At 36.6% G+C, this 18729-nt stretch overlaps 1 long non-coding RNA gene across 1 annotated transcript in view; it reads left to right on the top strand.

Annotated features, from left to right (window-relative positions):
- Window positions 1-284: 284 nt before the first annotated feature.
- Window positions 285-18729, top strand: part of LOC111660656 (uncharacterized) — a 19131-nt gene continuing 686 nt past the window's right edge. Inside the window, exons 1-2 of the long non-coding RNA XR_002761170.2 lie at window positions 285-440; window positions 7656-7987. This is a non-coding gene — a long non-coding RNA (uncharacterized LOC111660656). The remainder of the gene's footprint in view (window positions 441-7655; window positions 7988-18729) is intronic.

Here is an 18729-nt window from a genome sequence, read left to right as displayed (position 1 = left end):
GAGAACCACCGAAGGACAGCTACGCATTTTAGCGCCACATTAATCCACCCAGTCTCCTATAGAACACAAAGCATAATTTTATGAATGTTATTGGTGATAGAAGGATTAAAATACTTGAATTATCGATGCAGCCGTGTTTCAAAAGGATCCTTCATCCCCTTCAAAGCCATTTCAATTTACCCCGCTGTCAATCACAGAGAGAGGGACAGTCCGCACTGCCTTACCTAGCGATAATTAAGTGTTTTGGGACCATGTAGGGCATTTATAAAAGATGGAGCAACTTATTCTCACTGCCACATCGCTCAAAGTGGAAATACTGGCCATTCTTTTGTCAGACTACGCTTAAACATGTGTGGGGGTTCACCATGAAGCTTCTATGTGGGCCATTAAGGGACTTTTGGGCTTTTGTAACAGGTGACGAAGACTGGAGAACAATCAAAGTAAGTTCAACATTTTCTTTTCCATTTTGGCCCCCAATATTTGTAGTTTAATTGGTTTCCACTTTAGAGTTTTCCACTAAACTTTCCACCAGTCCGTGTATTTTTTTTTTTTTTTTCTGGTAAAACTGATACATAACTCTAGGCCTAAATAATAATATTATAATGATAATAATATAAACTGTCTGAGTAAATTTTAATATTTTTATTTTAACTTCTTATTCTTACAAAATAATACTATTGTTAGTTTTCTGTATGTTGTTTGTATACAATGTTTTAAATTCTTTATTGATTGATTTACGTATGGTAGTAGTTTATATTGATATTGTCTAAATAATTTGCTGGTCACATACCTGTTTATCATTCAGAAATATTAATTCCATCACTTACACTGGCAACAACATATTAATATATAAACAGATGCTTGTGCACAATGGGTTAAATAAACATAGCATATATACAAAAACAACAATTTATTTTTAAAATATCATATTCAATATTTGATTGATTTTATAGCTTTTTATATTATTACTTTTCCCCCTTTTTCACAAGTTTCACAATAAATCAGTTTTAGAGCTTGAACTATGTTTCCTGATCCATGGTCCTGAACCAATAAACAGCAGAGCATGAAACTATAGTCTGTGTTTCCCTCAGCTTTCTGACGACTGCAGGCCATTATGGCAAACTATGGGAACTGGTGATGGTTATTGCACTCTGTTCCTGCTGTTAGACAATACAGTCTAATATAAATAAAGTCTGAAAAATATGAGAAGCAGTTACATTATGATAGAATATTATTGTCTTAACAGTTGCTGAGTTTACATCCATTCACTTCCAAACACCCACTGAGTGTTTCAAAAGAATAGCTACTTCAACTTGATGATCAAATGTGTGTATATTTGAGGAGGTGTCATTTCATAATATGAAAATGATCTGAAAGCTAACATTAAAGGGGTAATCAATAAATACTGGCTCCATTGATTCTTCCTTGTGCAGTATGCAATGCTGACATATTTCATATGTAAGACAGCTACGTGATGAGTTTCACAATAATTTAATCAGTTAAGCAGGAGGTACTTCTATTCAAATCTATCCAGATATTCAGTTTATTCAACTTGTATAAGGCAGACATGCACCACATGGAAGACATCATGTGATTTAACTGTTGACAATTAGGTAGACCTGAACAGCAGTTATTTTCCAATAACAGAGCCAAAGAACCAAAGCCTAAGTGAAATGCAACTTCCTCCAGAATTCCAAACTTTCCTTCCTGTGCATGAATCATCATAAAACCATAATCAGTTGATGTGATGTTGGCTCAGAGTCCTTCAAAACTTCAAAACATGTCACAATTAATCTTCCAAAATTATTAAACTTGAGCTTTGTCTGCACTAAGGTGAATTTGGTTGGCACGATGGAGTCTGGCAGTGACATTATTGGCAATCATTTTCCAACAATAAATAAAAATGTTATATGTAAAATAAATATGCATATTAATAATCATAACACATTCATCTTTTATGAGTTTTCTGCTGTTTTAATGGGATTACTCTCTCTCTGCAGCACGTCCAAGTTGACAGTGTTATTTGGCATAAAATGACATCAGAATTTATTGTGCATCTTGCCAGCCATCGCCATATTTTTGAAATTTCCTGAGAGTAGCATAAAACCTATTTCCTGTGCCAGAAGCTGGTAGTAAAATTCCAGTATCTTAATACAAGTTGGGTAAAGAATAAAACACAGACTGGTTTTTATATGGCGCGTTGACTGTCATGGAGACAGATGCCATTGGGATACATTGAAACAGCCGCAGAAATTACAGATATGCCAAAACATTACTCCATTGTTTCAAATATAAAGGGATGAAATAGATGGAAAGATACCCAGAGAGAAAGTATGATAAAAAAAAAAAAAAATCAATATAGGCTATACAGAAATGTCAAATTGCTTTTTGTACAAAGAAAGTGATGAACATGGAAGGACAGACAAAAAAAAAAAGGGAAAAAAAAGCTGGCTTGCAGATGTGCTCATGAGGATTTACAGTAAGAACAAGTGAACGTGCATGGTGAGGGATGCCTCATGGATGTGAAGCATGGAGTCACTAAAACTGGCTGAGAAACAAGAATTTAGAATAAATTATTTGTCATCAAACATGTCTTTCTTATTACATGTTGCACCGCTGTGGCCGTGCAGCACTCTCAAGGGTTAAATGAGCCGGGCTGATTTATTTGCCTCCACTGAGTTTGACTGTATTGATTCCAGGTCACTTGACTGGCTGACTTCAGATCATGTTCAGGTGACTACAGCACAGATGGAACAAAACGGCAAGGCACTGAGAAGGCAGCTTTAGCTTATTATAATGACTTCCATACAAGCTCAATATTGACTTGAGCCAGAAGAGAAGTGTAAGATGTTGAAAAAAATGATATTAATACTCCTCTAATGTTGCCCACAGAGATCTTTCTGTCACGCTATGTTATAATGGCTGCATAGTAATAAAATATACATAATGCAAAACAGAGATGTCTGAATGTGGCATAAATCTTCTCATGCTCTTCAGCAACTCTGTGATCCAATGAAAGCAAGCCATGCAGTACTGTACCTATGACGTTCCCTTACACAGCAGAATGAGCACAGCACAGTTTTACAGTAACACTGGCAGCAGTCTACAGTAAACACAAAACATAGCTCATAAAAGATGCAGCAAATGACTTGTTAAATTACTTCCTAATAATGCACACAAGGTGCACCAAGGAGAAATTGATTTTAGCTCAGACATGCTTGAAAAACTGCAGCATGCAGCTCAGTAGTATAATCACTGAATTTGTGATGTGAGGGCGTTAGACTGACCAGCTGCATGCTGGGAAGCAAAGCTGCATAACAGCAGTAATGCCGAGCTATTTGTTTGAAATCATTCAACATCTCAGCATCTTTAAAATGGCCATATTGTATCATTTTTCATTTTTTTCAATTTTTCAAATTAATCAGAATTATGTTTTTACTTGGTACGTAAATGTAAATGTGAAACAGAGAAATACTTTCACGTATTAATAGTAAACATTTCTATTGAATTAATTTAACCTCATAAGCATAATTAATTTCTCCTTATATAAACGTATATGTTGTTGTTCACATTATAAATTTTAATGTGAATTCATCACAAAATAGATGCATTTGATTTTGATATAATCAGGCAAATAAACAAATTACTATTTTTACAGTGTAATAACTTTTTTAATATTTACAATAACTTTAGTGATCATAATTAAACAAACTGCTTGTGTGATTTGATAACATTACATATAGCTCATCAAAACTGCAATTCAAAATGCTCAGTGTTATTCATAGCAGCCTTTGTATGGCATTCATTTTATTACTATTATTATTATTGCATTTAAGTTCTAAATATATAATTAATGCAGATTCTAGTTTTTCTCAAATGTATTTCTTTTACAGTTGTCTCAAACAGCCAAAAATCAATCCATATTATTTTAGCAGTGTTTACATTTTTGTGTTTTGACAATGTTTACATGAATCTGACTTATCAGAAATGATTGATTTTTTTAAAATCAATATTAAATCCATATGAAAAAGGATATCGAATATATGAATATAAACTAAGCATTGATGTTGAATACTAATATCATTATATCAATTTGAAGATTTGTATGAAAGAGAGTGTGATTAGTGATGGATAGGACGCCGTTTCGATCTAGAAACACAGTAAACAGGGATTTATTATTTGAAGCCCATAATACCTCAAACACAGTCAAAGCAAATCCTCAGTGCAGAATTTTGAAAAAGCAATTAAATTGTATCATACTTTGAAAAAAATCATAATATAGCAAAAATCAGTGCAGCACTGTACCACCTGTAAAACAACAACAACAACAAAAAACATAGAGCTCAAATACTTAAATGTTTTGGTCAGAATCAGAGGTGGATTTCCTTTCCAAAGCCGTGTAATGTGTCATTGTATCAACACTGCCACCCAGAGTTTAAAGGATGAACATTCTTAGTTTTCTCACCATTGAAGACGCTGAAAATGTTCCACAAAGATTATTCAGAGCAATACTTTACCTGAATTTAGCTCAAGGTCACCTGTTTTTACTAACACTAAATTACAAGTGCAGCTTTTTTTTAATTTGATGCAGGCAACATTAGTTTGGTGTCTTGCAAATTGAAAAGTGATCATGTAGAGATGAGTTCTTGAAATTAAATTTAAAAAATGTCTGAAAGCTTTGAAAACTAAATTCTTAAAATGTTAGGAAAGCATTTTCCTGAATGATTATGATTAGATTCTAAATAACCTTTGGAATGAAAAGAGTAAGTTTGGATCATAACTTCACATAAAGGAAACAAGAAGTAACTGTGCTGATCGCAGAGTAAGTTCAACATGCAGTTATGTTTACTGGCGAAGTCGCATTTAAATTGATATTAATGATTTAGCTGTGGTGTCAAATGAGACATTAATATTATTACCATTGCTACTAATGCTTATCATTATTATTAATATTATCATTATTATTATTGCATTATTATCTATTGACAGTTATTTATCTGAATGGATTTCAACTTTAAATTAAAACAAAAAAACTGACCCATCACTGCGCCCCATTATCTTTAGAGACATGCTATTATTTGTTAAGAGGGATGAAACGAAGTTGAGGAAAGTGAGAATGAGTTCCTGCAGTTCATACGCTATCACTTATCCTCTGGAATATTTAGTCGGAATTTAAACCCATTCAAAACGGCCACTCTGGGCTGGAATCAATTTCACCTTGAGCCTTGAAGGGCTTACGGTGAAGAATTGCACTCGGTCGGCATCAGCAGCTGGATAAAGAGCGAGGAAAATAAAACGACCTGCTATCCATAAAAGTTGGTGTGTGCTCCCTGACCCTGTGCTGAGAAAGAGCTATGGACTCGTCTAATCTAGAGAGACCTTTTGCACATGGATTAACCTCATCTGAGACCACATTTTCACAGGCAGGGAGAGGAGAGCCGGCTGATTGAACTCTGACAAGCAGAGGAACCAAACCTAACTCGGATAATCCAGGTTTTTAAAGAGTTTTATTTATTTATTTGTCTTAACCGATAAGGCAAACCTTGTCCCTCCCTACCTTTTCCTGTTCTAAATTAAACAGCTCTGCCACAGAGGACACAAAGACATTCTGAGTTGTTCTGAAAAGAAAATATTTCTTGAATAGAGCTGGTAAAAAAAATAAAAAAGATGGGCTCACTGCTTATCTTTCATGAATAGTCTACCCCACCCCACTGCACTCCAACCACCCACCACCACCTTCCCAGCGTATTGGTTTACTCCTGCCAAAAATTTAATTCAATCCCACTAAGTTGCTCCAGCTTTAATTAAATAGACCAAAAGCCTTGGCAGGATTTCATTTACTTTCTTGTTAAGTGAACTTAACAGTACTTTCACTAGTATACTGCTGAGACCTGAAAGGAGACGCTCGCACCGAAGCCCTTTCCGTTTCACTTCATTGGAATTAAGTCATAGAATTATCACAAACTTATCAGAGTTTTCCCAAACAAATGAGTCAAGGTGAGGACTGAAATTAGTGTCTTTGTTGGTTTATGGTGAGCCACTGGCTTTCATGATAGTTAAAAAAAAAAGAAAAAAAGAAATGTGTTTGAATAGTGCACGCCTGTCGGAGGGCAGACAACACTTTTTATCATCATAATAAATCTAAGCACTATTGCCATAAAACATAGGCCCAGTAAAAAGTGATTCAGCTGACAGTCATGATGAAATGAATGCCTTGATAAAATGGCAGTCATCAATCATGGCTTTGGTTTTGGATGCTAACATCCCCTCTAAGCTCTCTACTAATTGATATGAACCGTTCACATAAATCAGCAGCCATGTGTCGATGCGGCGTGCTGTTGTCGCTGTGGTTTGTATTTCAGAACCACAGATAAATTTTCCCATAACACATACTGAGCAGTAGTCTACATGTGTTATAATCATTCTCCCACAATGTGGATAGTTTTGTCATGTTATAATAGGAACAGACTAGAATACGGTTTTGAAACGTTCAGATTGATTCCTTTCATAAATGCTCACTCATATCTTCACTGTTGAGAACTTGCATTGCTCTTGGGAACATTCAAAAGTAGTTGCGTTCTGGTTTTAGATAAGAACAGAGTTCAAACACTGTGTGAAACGATACTCAGCAGTTTTGAACTGCAGAAGGAGCTTTAGATTCACACAGATCTAAGAGGCTGGATAAACTGTTTTTTTCTCTTTGTGAGAAAATGTGAACTATTTAATTAGGTCAAGAAAAAAACACCACTATAGCATGATTGTCTAAAGATATTTGTGGAGTTTCTTCAAAGGAAAAAGCTCATTACCAAAATAAAAATAATGAGAACATCTTGATTAACGTATAGCAGCCTTTTTAATCTTCCTGCTGCTCGTATTGTGAGTGGTTTCACGTGTGCATCACAGTGTATACACTACAGTATAGGAGATTTTTATTCTTAGTTTTCCAGCTTTCATTGTGCAAGGAAGAGACCAATCAGCTTATTTTATTTTTATGAATTTTTCTTTTTTCTCACTTTTTTTCCATAAAAGCTTGATGCTGTAGCAACAACAAAAAAAAGGTTCCCTGCTAAAATATATTATCAATAATAGAGCTGAAATAGTAGTAAATTAATTCATTAGTCAACTGACATTAGTTTTTTTGTAGCAACAATTTTGATAACTTGTTTATCATAGTTTAGCATTTTTGGAGAAAATGGCAAAAATTCAAAAATGCTGTGTTTCCAGCGTCTCAAATGTGAAAGTTTCCCTTTTTTTTCTTTGTCATCATTGATAAAACAGAACAAGAGATCTGAAAGCATTTTTCCTTGGGCTCTGAGTATTTATGATAGGACTGCTTTCTATAGACAAAACAATTAATCGATCACTCGAGAAAATAGCCATTAGTCGTAGTCCTGATCCATAAATTATCTTCAGTTAAATATATCTCATCTCATGTTGGTGCCATAGTTTAACAGTGCGAATATATACTTTGGGCGCTATCATCTAAGACATAAAAAGCCAAATTCATCCCTAGTAAATAAAATGTACCAAATACAGAGAATTTTGCATTGATTTTGAATGTTGTAAGTGAATCACTTTCTACGATCAAGGAAACCCAGAATACTGTCCACGGTGCTCATCCTTATCTATTTCCTTCTTCTCCTCTCTCCATCTAGACTGCCGGCCATCACAGAGCAACAGATGGAGGTGCACAACAGGATATTACCACTAAGAGGATTCCTCTTTCTTTGCCTGTCACTCTGGACTTTTTTTTGTGGCGACAGACTCTTTCATCGTGACCCAGCTCGACTGGCTTACTGGAAGTGGTGTAGAGTTTGTCGGTTAAGCCCTCTGAAACCCGCCACTACGCATGTTGACCTGCTTGGCAAACAGAAAATCCCGATCGAGTCTGCTGCGAATAACATTAAAATAAGCAACCAGGTGGGATTAGAAAGTCCTCCTAGTGTCTTGAGTCCCTGAACTCTGACCTTTCGCTCAGAACGCTGAGGTACGTGCCAGCTCTCTGTGTGTGTGGATGGCCCAGTGTCAAGTTTAATCACCTGTAGTACTATAAGAGGCGGCGTGTGCTTCCCATCGGCAGGTAGCTGTTAGCATTTTATTTGCAGGGATTAAATGATGATGATATTCTCTAAACACAAATTTACATACAAAGAATTCAGCGAAGTTCAAATCTGTTTGTTCTGTTAGCATCGTTAGCATCGCAACGTATTTAGCATTTTTCTATTTCCTGTGACTGTTTTTCTGGTCGTGGATATGACCAACGCTTCCTTTCAATACACCACTTACTGATATGACAAAGATGTTACAATCAGCTGTTTACAGTCTGAATGACATCACAACAAATGATCGATGATATGAATGTATTTGAGACATAGATAATTTGATTTTCTTGCACCTGAAATCTAATGATTCTGAAAATGTATTTATTGAGGAAGCATCTGAATGTATGAGGTGATGAGCGCTTCAGCAGTTGTATGAGTTATTAATAAAAATGGAAGGTGGTTGTAACAAGCATTAGTGAGTGGTTTGTGCCCATTTTGAGCTGCACTGTGTTGCATAGATCACTTCATTCAATTGAATTTTTTTTCTTCTTTTTTTTATAAAGAGTTTGTGTTTGTCCAACCGTAAAGCTTTTACTGAATGGAGTTTATTTTTTTATGTGTCGAAGATCTTGATGGCAGTCTTTAAAAAGAAATTGTACATGACTTTCATTTTTATACTGAGCTCGTCCTCAGACCTTGGAAATACGAGATTGCGCAGAAAGCAAAAGCTATTCAGGGGAGGCAACTTTTATTGTGCCAACGCATTTCCAGAGAACTGCCTCCTTCCTCGGGCGCACTACAAGCATGCTGACCCCTCTACTCCAAGCAGAGCCTCAAAGAGGAGCTGTTTTTCTCCCGTCACACAAACACAAGTGGAAGTGTTTGTATGATCACACTGGGCCACGGTGTACAAAAGGATTGTGAGTTTGGTTCATTCATGCTTTGTGTGCAAGGACACTGTTCTCCAGAATGCTTTGGCACAGCATAAGAAATTTCATTGAAAGACCCAAGTTGCCGTCCTTCACGCTTTTTACTGCTGATGCAGTCTTTTAAACAGTGTTTGCTTACTGCAACTGCATTGTGGTGACAGTCTGTTAAGCTTTTCTGTGACTGGGACAGCTTGCAGCTTGGTTTGTTCACCAGTGTAGGTCTTGTGAATGTATTTATTTATTCATTTTATCACTTTTAAATGGCAGAGTGTTTGTTGACTTTACAAATCATACGGTTAGTTTCGAAGTAGTGTGGCATTCAGGTTATCACAGGAGTTACAGTGATTTCCTGTTGAGTTTGTGTATGTTATGAGTAATAGTTTAGACTCTCTGATACCATAACATTAGTATATTACTTATACATCTTTATATCAGTATTTTTCAAGCCATATTACATGAGTGATTTTATACAAGAACCGGCTTTTAAAGGTATAAACTACTGTAAAGGTATTTCACACGTGCACAGTTCGGTAGAGATCTAATAAAAATCCTGCAGTCGTTTAATGACTTCATGGGATCTGGATGTAGATACCTTCACTGTGTGAAAGCATAAAAATGGTTAATTTAACTTGGTTGCTGCTCTGAGGGATATTACCTCTTTATTGTATTTCCTTTGTATTTAACCTCAACCCTGAGAGGAAGGAGGGAGAGGAATTGGAGATCTCCAGGGGGATTCAATTATATTTTCTCTCGTGTTCACTGCAATATAATGACTTTGCAAAAAAAAAGAAGTCTTTCTGCTCTTAGAGTGTTTTTTTTTAAAGATTTTATCTCAATAGACCCAGGAAAATCAGTTAGTTTCAGTTAGGACCCTTTATCTGACCTCTATATTTCTCATCCTGTGACCATCTTACAATTTTATTTTAATGAACTATATGACATCTGAAGAACTACTTTCCTGCAGTCTGTTTTAGAAGCGCAACGCTCGCACTAAATCATGCAGTTTAACCAAAAGCCACACTTAAAAGCAGCTGGTTAAAATTCTGAGAAGCACATTCTCCCTGCATGTTGCATTCAGCCATGAGGTTTCAGTATGAACAGACTTGGTAACTTTCCAAGGCCTGCAGCTTCTGGCTAGAACTTTTTCTTTGCAGGTAAGTGCAAATCTGTCACCAGCGACCAGTCGGTCTGGAGGCTTAAGCGCCTTCAGGTGACGTTCAGCTAACTTGATGATGATGAGGATGACTTACCAAAACAAGTGAAGAATCTGGTTATAAAGTATTAAAAAAACATGAAAAGTTAACGGTAACATACAAATTGAATATATTATATAATACTATAAGAAATGTAACATTTTCCTGATTGAACAAGCCAGTGTATAGAAATGTCCTTTGGCTGAGCTTTCCTGTTTGACTCAGAGGGCAAAGAGTGATGTGTGTTTATGCGTGTATGTCATATTTGTGTGGGTGCGGGGGTGGGGTTAGTTGTCCTGTGCGTTTGCGGCTATGCATAAACACGTATCCGTCAGAGTGCATGCAAGTGTCCAAATGCCAGTGCATGTAAATGTCTGTGTGTGTGTGTGTGTGTGTGGAGAGGAAACAGAGGGAGCTAAAACTGCACAGAAGAGAGTGGGGAAATAGAGCAGAAGAATACGGGCCTGACATAAAGAAATCCTGGATAATTCTGCCTTAAGATGTGTGAGGGCTGCAAAGAGCAGAGCGGAGCATCCAGAGGTCGTTCCCATGGCAACCTTTGCCCAGGGAGATCGCTGACCCCCCCGCCCTGTAGTACAAGCGGAGCACAGATTGTAGGTCACATATGGCACCAGCGATCCAATCAGGCCTAATCTGGCTTGACTTGTGGGTCATAAATTATACCGGAAAGCTGGTTTACACTGTGGCTTATCTCATCGGTGGGCTCAACTGTATGATAATGGCCGTGTTTATGGTAACATGATGAACTGACCCATTAAATGTATATGTCAACAAATTTATGTTTTGTCTATCGGTGAGGAGCAAAAGTAGCTCCGGAGCAAATGAAATCCTGCAGAGCATGAAGGCACCGTCGTGAAGATGTATAGGTTGAAAAGAATCCTGTCTAAATTCAAATTACAAACATTACTCACCTCATTTATTCTAATTCAGTCTCTAATTGTTTCATAATTTCTCCTTAACTGTTAAATCTATTAAGCAATTGAGTAAATATAATAACAAATATGTAATTTCACTTTTGGTATGCGTGAGGGGGAACTTCTCCTGAGACACATTACAGTAAAAAAAAAAAATGTTCAGAAATATTCAATACAATTGAATTTTATTCATAGAGTATCAAATCATAACAGAAATTCATACAAATGTACCTGAATTTTTACACTAATTAATTACCCTAAATCTAGATTCTAGTAGTCAAGTATTCAAGGAACTACTGCAAACTACAAAACCACATTATTATTATTATTATTATTATTATTACTCTAATTATATCATGAAGTATTGTATTTTGTTAACATTGGCTACCTCACTGTTTGGGCTCCTAAAGATCCATCTGTTGCATGTGAATGAAATAATAATATTTATTGCAATAGCAACAATTTCTTTGTCTTTTTTTAAAGCCTAGTATATCGAAAAATTAATCTGACGGAATAGAGAAATGTCCATAAAGCATTGCCATTACTCTGAGTAAGGAGATATTCAAAAAATATAAAAAATAAAAATATTCATAGACATAAAACGCACAGTAGTCTCTGTATGGATATTATTAATGCTTGGGGTCAGTTTGACCTCATACAGATTTTAAACTTCATTTGCACAAACTTTTATAAAACTGAATAATGAAAGAACAAAACACAAAGAAATCTGAATTATTTGGGATTTGGAAGGGTAATGCTGAGTACTGCAAAAAGTACTATTAACACCAAACAGATATAGCGCACTATGAAAATTCATTGTATTTAACTCACAGCAAACAGAAGTAATAGGTACATTTCTGACTTTTCGTCAGTTCAAACTCATGTTTATGAGAGATTCTCATAAAATAAGGAAAAGTCATGAAGTATCAAGTTAAAACAATTTGAAGTATGTTTTGTGAGCTGTTAAAGACGCCCCTGGGTCTGCTGGAGCCCAAACACAACACTAAGAGTGAAGGATGCCCAAACATACCACATGTAGACTATTAAGGCTCTGTGTTTTATCTGGCCATTTAGTGAAAGATAACTTTAATAGTTCAAAATGTACCTTTGTTCATGCTGAACATCTCTGTACAGAGATGTAACTTGATAAATTTAACCTCACACAGAGTCATCAGTGCGAGAAACTCTGGGAAGCACTCTATCCAGGATGTGAGCCACAGAAGCCTGCGGCCCTGCAGCAAAAACACAGATATGATTTGAATGATTTATACGCTATGTTTCTGGAGTATTGGGATAGTGCAGATAGCCAACCTCAGAGGGGTCTTATAGTTTTATGTGCCTTTGGTAAAGGGTTTCCAGATACACTCTCCTACAGCAATGCTGGAGCTTAATGCAAACTCCCATTTTCTGTGGTTCAGAGAGCTGTTAAATCGTATTGTAGGTCAAGTCAGCTTCATGGTCTGGATCATCTAAATTCTTAACACTCACTTATGCATTAATAAAATTTGATTTGTATATGGGAAGACATCAATTTTCTGCAGGCATAGCGGCAGAAGATTTTCTTCACTTACTTGTGGTTCCTCACAAACACTCATGATTCAGCTCAGTGTGCCCTGAAGACTGCAGCACACTGATAAAAACACTGAATCTAATCTGGATGAAATGAACACAATGCTGAAGGAAATGGAAGTCTCTGGAAAAGCTTCTCGGTGGAATATGAATATTTCATCTGTGTGAATTTAAAATAACACAGTATTTTGTGGAAGACAAGAATTACTGTGGCATCTGACATTTGAATACATATTTTCTCTCCAAATTGTAGATGATAAAAAGCAAAACATTTTTTCCAGGTGTTTGTCAGGTGGTGTGGCTAAACAAGGAAACACTATGTGCACAAGTTCAGCCTCAAACTGATAGAAAACAGCTCCTGATCTCTGACTGCCTCTCATTGCTCCATCACTGCCCAGTGGTTGGCGATTTCATGAGTGAGCTGGTAATAATCACGGGTGACTGGATTCTCACCTTTTTTCTTTTTTTTTTTTTTTTGCTGAGATCTATAAGAGATGGCACAGCTACACTTGTGAGGCCTTTTGTGACCATATGGGAATGCTTGAGGTCTGAAGTCAGAGGAATCTTTTACATCTGTTTTTCATTGCTTTATGTGCCTCTTATATGCTTCCAAGTTGAGGAAATAACAGATTATTTGAAACAGAATTGCTGCAATTATTTAAAAAAAAAAATAAAAATGCAAATGTGACTCATTTTTGCAATACAGATTCAGTTTGCACATTGGTGATTGTTGATGTTTGTTGGATGATCGCCAATAAACATCCAAATATTGGAAGAGAGTAAGCATTTAAATGGCAAGACCATATCCGTAAATATAATTTCACACATGTTGAAAATATTCAAGAAAAGTAAGTGCAGGTGTTAATAAAATTATCCAGTGTCTGCAGTTTGGAAAAGAAACATTACTTCACTTGCATATTTTTTGTTCATTCCTGGAGGCAAAATATTCCATAAGCTGTAGAAAAAACATTGTAATAAAATTTACATTACTTAATTAATACAGATTTGGTATATTTTGAGAGTAATTCTACACGCTGAGTGGATTATTAGTGTATGCAGCTCCTGTGGGAATTAAACCCATCATGTTCAGTGTTGATGCCTGAACCCAAAGAGCTACACATAATGCATGAGAGCTATACACTGAAGTAACTTTAATGCAACTATCTTCACCAGTCTTGACATCTGCCCACACAAGAATAACTCAGCCGTTAAAAAAGGGAAAGGCACTGAACTATCTCTCCGTCTTTTCCCTGAAAGTCTCCTAACATTCTTGGCTTACATGAAACTGATTTAAATGTATTTGAATGAATGACCACTCACTATACACCGAATTAGCTTTAGAAATGACAACACAGGCATTTTAAAAGTTGTCAGTCTTCGGGAATTAATAACAAGCCGAATCCAAGCATAAACTCAATTATAATGATTTTTCTTAATTATACAGTGTTTCAAAAACTGGGTATTTTATCTGCAATGAAGATATTTTTTGTCAATGAGCTTTTGAAATATATTATATAACATTTATGAGCACGGTATGTTATTTCAAAAAATATGTTGAACATATTCAGTACTTTTTAAATTGTAACTATCAGATTCTGGCTTGTATAACACTGATGGTGGTATAATGTGGTGTATAATGATTGGCACAATGTGTAAATTCAACTTAATTAATTGTATAGTTTCGGAATTAATTCTATTTTGAATGGAAGTTGAATTGAAGTCAAAACAGAACAGTTAAAAAAATTTAAAAAAAGCACACACAATTATGTGCTATACCCAGGAGCCATCAGGTTCAGTCTTAACACGTCAGTCTAGACAGTTTCTAACTCTCGTGTTGCCCTTCTGAACTCTGTGGCTGTATCTTTAAAATGTCTTCAAGGTTCACTGAGCTTGATGGAACTTTCTGGTACAGTCAAGTGCACACAGCATGAGTGATCAGGCCTCTTCTTGTTACTGAATCATGCAATGTTCAACCTCTCAGACTGCTTGTTTTAGGAGAGAAGTCTTCCCTGCTTGAACGCAAGGAAGAAAGGTAATGACGGGAAGGAGGAGGAAAAAGGTGACAAGAGCAGAACTCTGACGCTAATGCAATCTGAAATGGCCTGTAATGCCCCATTTCTAAATTGGAAAAATTGACCTTCCTCAGAGAGGTGACACAAGCCTCTACTCTGAGACGTTTCAGGGGCTAAGTGGAGGTTTTGGAGCAAGCTGCAGCAGAGCCTGGAGGCCAAGCAAATATTTTATGAGTAATTTAATATCTGGAACATGAGAGCGCGCTCCACTCGGGATGCTGGCCCGGATATGGACAGTGATCTGGGAGGAAGGAGGGAGAGAAAGGCGAAAGGGCAGACCGATGAGTAGTCAATGCTGTACATCAACTTTCCTCCAAGGCTGCTCAAGGGAAGAAGCACTAGCACCACCTTCAATAACTCTGTCAGTCGCTGCTAATACTTCTGCAAACCCCCTGTTGAAAGGGGAATTCTATTAGTTTATTAGTTTATATGTGAAAATAATAAATACTTGCCAAATGTTGGTGTCAAAATTATCAACACTTCACAAGCTAAAAGAAAACTAAATTAGTTTTCATTCTGCACCACTACTTTTCTTGTTAATATTCGGTGTTGCTTTCATTTGTTTTGACATTTTAAAGCATTTAAAATTATTAGAACAATTTCTACCACCACCAAAAATTTTTTTTTTACTGTCACAGCTACAAAGAAAAAAAGCACCAAAACCCTGAAAACATGCCAACTTTTCAACATGACAAAGTAAAATTGTGACCTGGATCAATCTCGCGTTGCCTTCCCCTCGTGGATGGATTGCTGTATGTGCTGGGTGAGCAACTTTCGCTGCAATGAATGGGGCAACAAATTTTATGAACTGGATCCGGTATCCAGTTCATAAAACATCATGCATTCATGTTTACACAAGGCAGCAGTGTTAGGTAGCTCGTGGCACAGCAGAACAGAGAGAGCATTTAACATTTGACAGATCTTTCTGAGCTTCTTTTAGATGCTGCTTCACTGAAAACTGTGGCAAACAAAAGTTTAGAGGACATATGTCAGACAGAGAGCGCCAGAGGCTGCGATGCTGGGAATATATAGATCCTGTTCATAGCAGTCATTTTGATTTGAGACAGGAGGAAAAACATGTGTATTTACATTAATGATGAAGGCTCTGATCCATTGCTGGAACTGGCCCATGTAAATGGAATGCAGTTGTTATCAGTGTTATTAATTACACCAGGATGTATTTGTACAGGGTGAAGAAGCTCTATTTAACATGGAAGTAGTTTTTAATACATTCTGACATATTTAAAACTTTTGTGTGTTATTTCTTGAATAGAAGCATAAACTGCTACATAAGCTAGCACATAATGTGTGTCATGTCATTTTGTGTGTGTCTAATAAACAGTAGTATCATTTAGCTGTAGCACTGGTTGCACAACTTTAGCCTAATGTTAGCATAACCACGTCAGTCCTAGAAAGGTGTTTTCAGTCACAGATATGCGAAGAATGTTGAAAATACAAACTCAAAAGATGGAAGACAAGCAGCAAATAATTATGTTTTATCTAGTGGTGAACTACCACGAAAAAAAGCACCAGCTGTGTCTCATCTAAGCACAAACCGTCAGATTTTCACATTAATTCTTAAATGTCCTTTTTGTTTATTATACCTACAGGCTGTTCCAAGGCCCAGTGGGCAATATTTTTAAGTAATAATACAACAATAAATGCTAGACTTAACATTTCCCCTTGTGCTTTAAGACTTTGCAAATCTTTACTACACTGTCTACAGTATATGGATGTCAGAGTAAATTATTTTCGGGTAGTGGAAGTTAAAATAGTTTTCTGCCCTCCAACCACTAACACGCAGGTTTCAAAGCATTAAATTTGCAAAAGCTTCTTCAATGCCTAAACATCATTTTTCTGAATCTTTAAACATTTAAACAAAGGCCTGTCACATACTTTAGTTTAGTTTGCCTTATAAAAACGTTAATAATGTTGATGACATGAGGGCAGGAGTAGAGTGTCAGGGCCGGCTTTGTTGGGTCTAACGCGGTGTCTCTTTTTGAAGAGAAACACATCGATGGGAGGATAAGGTAAGTTTAGGAGGTTCACACGCCGATTACAGTCAAATGGGATAAAAACCTGGGGCATCGTCTGTTTCTGCTGGCACACACAGTCTAACTCATGTATTATTGAAAGTAACAGAGCTCCCAGGACACAGTGAGGGAACATGTTGATGCCTTGTTGAGAATAGAGATGTGTGTAACCAAACAGGCTGTGTGTAACACAATATGAAGCTGTGATATAGGTTAGAGAGTCTGGACTATAGATTTGATAATAACGCCACTTTGAGCTACAAAAGTTGAGCTCTTGGCTCAATAGTTTTGATATTTTCTCTATTGACCATAAACTGTATATGTATTTCAAAATCATTTTTAACATTTCTTTGAAACATAACATACATAGAGAGTAGTGTGTGCTGTTTGGTACTTTGTGGTACAGTTCTCCAGTACAGAGCATTTACTCTTTTTTGATACTTTATATATTTATCTAAAGTACATTCATTGTATATAAAATATATAAATAAAATATTTCCTCAGTCATTTTTCCAATACAATACAGTACCACTATCGATGCCGTTGAATTAGCTCATAATGTAATGTGCTTATAATGACTGTGTAAATCGGAGGAGTGTGCTGATGTCCCAATGATAGTTTAGCCGTAGGCATGGCAGGCCGGCCAAGCTTTGCAAATCTCCACGTCACAGGGGCTCCAATAAGAAGAATACACACTACAGTATCTCCAGAATGTGGAAGTTGCTGTCTCTGTTTAGTCTTTTTAAAACCCAATAAACAAGAGCAAAAGTTTGGGGAATAATCTAAATACCCACAGTGTGTATCTGCTCTAACGTAAGCTGCAAACATCGTCATGCGTGGCGACCTATCTTACTGTCTGCACGAGCAACTTGACATTATTTCCAAAGGCGGGTTCTGCTGCAGGTTTACTGTCATTTCCACACATATGCTTGACAAATATACAGGAACATAAAACTGACATAAAAAACACCACACAGTCTTAAGTTAGCAGCAACAACCAGATGTAAAAAAAAAATATCCATCGTATTTTTTCTTCTCGTTGCTGACTTCACGTGCTGGTGGAATTTTGGCAAAAAAAGTCTTTAAATTTGTATGATTGAAGTCACCAGCATTGATGAAAAATGAATCGGGGTGTTCTGTTTGTTGATCACTGATGCCGCTGCACAGCTCTTGCAGGTTAGACTGCTACAATATCAGCAGTGGTGAACTCCGTCATGTTGCTTCAGGAGTGTAAAACCCACCAACACAACCACAGAATTCACCTTAGACCGAAACACGAAGTCGACCACCATGAGTCCCACATTTCAGCGAAAACAAAGATGCAGTGGTTCTTCATTTCACGCTGGCTGCCAAACTCCAGAGGATGAGTTTCATTGCACATGTGAAACGACGAAAGCACTGAAATATTTGATCCATGAGAGGCAGCTGCGTCTGCACACGCCGGTCAACGGAATGGCCATGTTTGAAAAATACCTGCTCAGAGTTTAGAGTTTTGGAGTAGTGGCTATGTTCTACTCTAAATTCACACGCCACTAACTCCAGCCAAACCTTTGTTACATAAAATGATGCATTTGTCAAACTCAACCGTTACTAATCCTTAAATCCTTTTCCTTTATAAAAGTGTTTGAGAAAACGAACATTAAAACATAATTACACCTTTATTTTTAATAACAGTCCTTTAACACTAGGACTCTCTCTACCTTACATGTTGTATGCAGCAATTATTTCAGGTCCTTTTACAGCCATCTTGTTTTAAAACGAGTCAGCTGGAAACATTTAAAAGTCAACTGCCACAGTGTTCAACCAACTTTTAGCGTTAGCATTAGTAAGGAGATGAGGCTTAGCTAACACACAGTTGAATAAAGCTGTATTTTTTTTTTTTTTTTTTTTGCCTTTGTGGATTGCTGTAGATCACAGGTAGAAATTAAATGAGCTCTATAGCTAGTATTACATTTA

The sequence above is a fragment of the Seriola lalandi genome, unplaced genomic scaffold, assembly GCF_002814215.2.
Source record: "Seriola lalandi dorsalis isolate HSWRI2012SDOR001 ecotype SW California unplaced genomic scaffold, Sedor1 jcf7180002054520, whole genome shotgun sequence".
In the NCBI taxonomy this organism is placed as follows: Eukaryota; Metazoa; Chordata; class Actinopteri; order Carangiformes; family Carangidae; genus Seriola; species Seriola lalandi.
Note: the sequence above shows the minus strand (reverse complement) of the source record. Positions and strands in the feature narration are given on the sequence as shown.